This window comes from Nelumbo lutea, chromosome 6, assembly GCF_056320005.1.
Source record: "Nelumbo lutea isolate HS-2025 chromosome 6, American lotus-T2T, whole genome shotgun sequence".
In the NCBI taxonomy this organism is placed as follows: domain Eukaryota; kingdom Viridiplantae; phylum Streptophyta; class Magnoliopsida; order Proteales; family Nelumbonaceae; genus Nelumbo; species Nelumbo lutea.
Window position 1 is genome coordinate 11339039 of NC_142689.1, and position 4238 is coordinate 11343276.

At 35.7% G+C, this 4238-nt stretch overlaps 1 long non-coding RNA gene across 1 annotated transcript; it reads left to right on the forward strand.

Moving 5' to 3' along the window:
* The first annotated feature begins 911 nt into the window (after nt 1-911).
* On the forward strand, nt 912-4238 carry LOC148847324 (uncharacterized). Its single transcript, XR_016101267.1, has 2 exons — nt 912-1266; nt 3583-4238. It is a non-coding gene; the product is annotated as an uncharacterized LOC148847324 (long non-coding RNA).

Sequence of the window (4238 nt, forward strand, 5' to 3'; positions counted from 1 at the left end):
TTGTGTCTGATTCACAATCCGCTATTTATAGGGAGGTTAGCAAGCAAGGTGCAAATTTATAAAATAAAAAAAAAAAAGTCAGAAAATTCAAAATATACCAAAAAATTTTAAAAATGCAAAAAAAAAATATTAAACATAATGTTAATAAAAATATAAATTTTAATTTTAAAATAAATGTTTTAAAAAACCTATTATCTAAAATTAAAATACATAAACATAACATGTAAAGCGTATTCAAATGAAAATTTAAAAATAAAAGCAAACATATAAAACATTTTCAAACATGCAAACCCCACAATCTCTTTTTTCCTTAATTGCATTGCTTCAAGTAACTAATGTGATGCAAAACATATTATATTCTTGATTCTATGAATCGCCTTTGTACCACATCCCTTGAGGCAAGTCCGAACAAGTTTATGTTAGGGTCTGAAATTCTTTTTTATGTGAGAAATAAGAATTTCAGACCCTAACATAGACTTGTTCGGACTTGTCTCAAGGGGCGTGGTCAAGGGTTCAAGGGTGGAACCCCCCGCCCAACCGTAAGACTCAAAAAAAAGAACAAAAAGTGTAAAATTTTAAAAAAGCACACATCTGAGCTAAGGCGCAAAACACATGCCTAGGCACACCAAGCATGCACCTTTTAAAAGGGATACGCCAAGGACCTAGGCGAGGCACATACCTCAAAATGCACCTCGCCTGTGTGCCTAGGCATGCCTTTTAAATCATTGGCCCAAGTATTAAGCTTCAAATCAGAATTAGTTAATTCTGTTTTTAAACCCAATAGATCCATTTGTTAGTTTCATGAGATTGGCATTTGCATTATGCAGATATAAATGGAATATTCACAATAAAGACAAATAATTTATTATTAATTATAAGAAGTGGATTGACTGGAATGGGACATTCTAGGCGGAATGGGAATCCCCCGTATGGGGGAATGGCCATTCCCAACCCCCAAGGGAATGCGATTCCCATTCCGGTTTATGGTTTGATTCTTTTTTTTTTACAAGAATGCCCCCTTCATTTCCAACCCTAGTCAAACAGAGAGCCATCGCCGACAGAGACTGCAAGCAGTGTAGAACTCCAAACCATCTGCCGTCGCCGAAACCACCTCTGGCGAGGTAAGGTAGGAGCGCTGCTGAATCATTCTCCTCCTCCTCCTCCTCCTCCTTCCAAATCAACCGCCCATGCTCTGGTGTGGGATCTAATTGCTTCGGTTTCATATGTAATCCAATCTTCACAGAAGACGAATCATTTTCAACAAAGGTACGTATTGTTTAAGATCCGTATAAAATGTACCATTATTGTGTTTTTCTTTTGCACAATAGCTGCACCGTTATGCTTTGTGTTTTATTTGTTTATTCTTCTTTTCAAATTTAGCTTAGACATTGTTTTGATCCTGACATAAAATAATTGCATAGTATTTTCTTGTTAAGTTGCAAATACTTGCATCAATTTTGTGTTGGAGATATTCAGAAAGTTGTAAAAATATGAGAAGTGTAGGAGAGTCCAGATGCCGGAGGTGGTTTTTTGAAACTAAGGATGACGTAGAGAATTTTATTGGGTTGGTTTGTAATGTTGTTGAGAAAGATGTGGTGGTCCTGGTGGAGCCATGGGTCTCTAGGGGTATAGGTTGGAAGAAGACTAAAATGGGATTCTTGGCAGCAGTGATTAATAGTGGCAAATACAAAATGGGTTCAAAAGGGGGTCAGCAATTGCACGAAGGTTGACAAGGGTACCTCAAAAAGCAATAGAGACAGAGGCCATAGTGTGATAAGGAGAAATAATGTCCTATTGACTGGGCGCTTGCTGTTTCTTGATTCCCACCTAGCTTGTAATTGGAGAGAGTTTGGTTTTGTCATTGTAGTTTTATCATGATGTTAGGAGTTCTTGTCTAGAAGGTTGGATGTTTTCTTTTTTTCTCACTCTTGGGTGGTATTTATTATGCTTCTTGTTTACTTAGTTTCATCATTAATAAATTCTTTTAATTTATTTCAAAAATATTAGTATTCTCAGAAACCTACAAATGCTTATGTGCTTAACTTAAATCAAGACCAAGTTGTGCAGATTCATGACACTGATCACAAGCCTTTAGAGATCTAAGTTGCTGACTTACCTTTTTCAACTTGTACCATATGTTTTGGTTTTAGGTGCAGGAAATTCCATTATCTTGGATAGTGGGGCACCCATCATTCTACTTATATGCTTTCTATGTTTCCTAATAGAATATCTGTTACTTCCCCTCCAGAAAGAAAAAAGGAAAAATCATTAGCTCAATCAGGCACTTGGATCAACAAACATGTAAATTCTGATTTAATGTGTTAACTGATGCCATTAATATGGAAACTGCTTCATATGTTAGTAATATTGACAGTTTATATATATATATATATATATATATATATATATATATATATATATATGGTAGAATTAATAAATGTTGAAGCTGAAGCCAATGGCAGCTAGAGGAAGGGGATGTAGAAAGATTAAGAAAGGAAAGGTAGATTCATCAGGGGGTGAGAAGTCAGAGAGAAGGAAGAGTGCAAGCATGAAGGGAAGAGGCAGAAGGGGCAGCAGGAAGTAAAAATGTCAGAGATTGCAGAATGCAGATGGTCTTGTGAGGTGGTTTGATGGGGGTAGATGATGTTTGTGATATTTTCTGGTGGTTCATGTTGGATGTGGTTATGCACATCTGTGTTTGGTTTGCTCGGCATTCTGTTTGTTTTCCTTTGTTTTTGGCATGTTCCATGGCTGTTGTATAGTGCTTCATGTATGGGACTAGGGTTGACAGGAAGTGGCTAATTTTTACTGTCACTCTTTTGTCTTGTTAGGTTTCTGGTATTTTGTTGTTTTCTTTTATGCTAAGGCTGCATAACTCCTTTTAATACAATTTTGAATTTACTTTAAAAAAGGTTGAAGTCTTAGGCTCTTAGCATTGTTAGAGAATGTTGGAATATCAATAGATTTGACTTGCATAAGGTGGAGGTAGAAGGGGGCTCCAGTGCTACCATTGGGTTGCTCAATTCACTTTCTGCTTATCCTTGGAATATCTCTTGAAATTCAATTTAAGACTAGAGCCTTGGCTTATATTGTTGTCCTTGATTCCAGTTTTCTAATTTTGCTAATAACCTTGCTGTCTTGTTGACCTTGTTGCCAGAGGGTTGAGGGATTCTTTGTTCTGTTGCAATGTTGATTTTGTAGCCTGTGCATGGGTCAATTATGTCAAATTAAGTGCAGGGAAAGAATTCTAACTATGTTTATATAAATTTAAGTTATCAATAGGGGGATGTTCTCTATTTGTGTCAAACCTACAATTTCATAAGGAGTTATTGGAATATGACATCTTTGTGGAATTATGACCATTAAAATTTACCTTACAACACATGTCAATTTCTTTATTAGGTATTGAGCCTTGTAATATGAAATGCTCTTGGTTTCCTTGGTAAACTTCCAAAAACCTCTCTGGAGTACATGCATGCAAATTATTGGCACTCATTATGTGGGAGAAATCCAGAAATGAAGGAAAATAATAACAAAACATGTCACAACATGATCAATATTTTTGTCATTAAATGGTTGCAGGTTTCCTTTTTGCTATATATTCTTGAATGGTTAGGAAGCATAACCAAATGGTCAAGAATCGATGGACATGATGAATGTGCTGATGTTGGGAGTCTCCAAAAGAGTGGACACTTGAGAAAAGGATACATTCCTTACTTGTACGGCAATGATGGAATCGTAGACAGGCTTTTTTCTGTTATTGCTTGAGCAGGTTTTGCCAGTGAACCCATTTTCTAGACCTACTAAGCTGAAGGTAAACTGAGTTGATAAGCTTTGTCTCACTTAATGGCTTGACATGGGGAATAAAATGGTGGTTATTTGGTTGAGTAATGAGAGTATCTATGAAATTTATGACTTGTACAAGTTACTGAATTTACCTGCCTGGTTCAAGTTTCTAAAAGTTATTTCGTGTACTACAAACATTAGCCTTACTCTCCCATGACATTACCAGATTATAATTATGGCTTCCCAAGTTGATTTACTGCAAATATTTTAACTGGTAAATATGTAGATATTTCATGTCAACAACACTTGTTACTTTTGAACAGCTTCTACTTCATGAACATGTTTCTAGGATTTACTTGTTGGTTCTAAAACAGTTCTACATGATAGATAAAACTGTAGAAATCTCATATTAGTTCTAAACAACTTTCCTATTTTGAATTTGGTTAGGAATA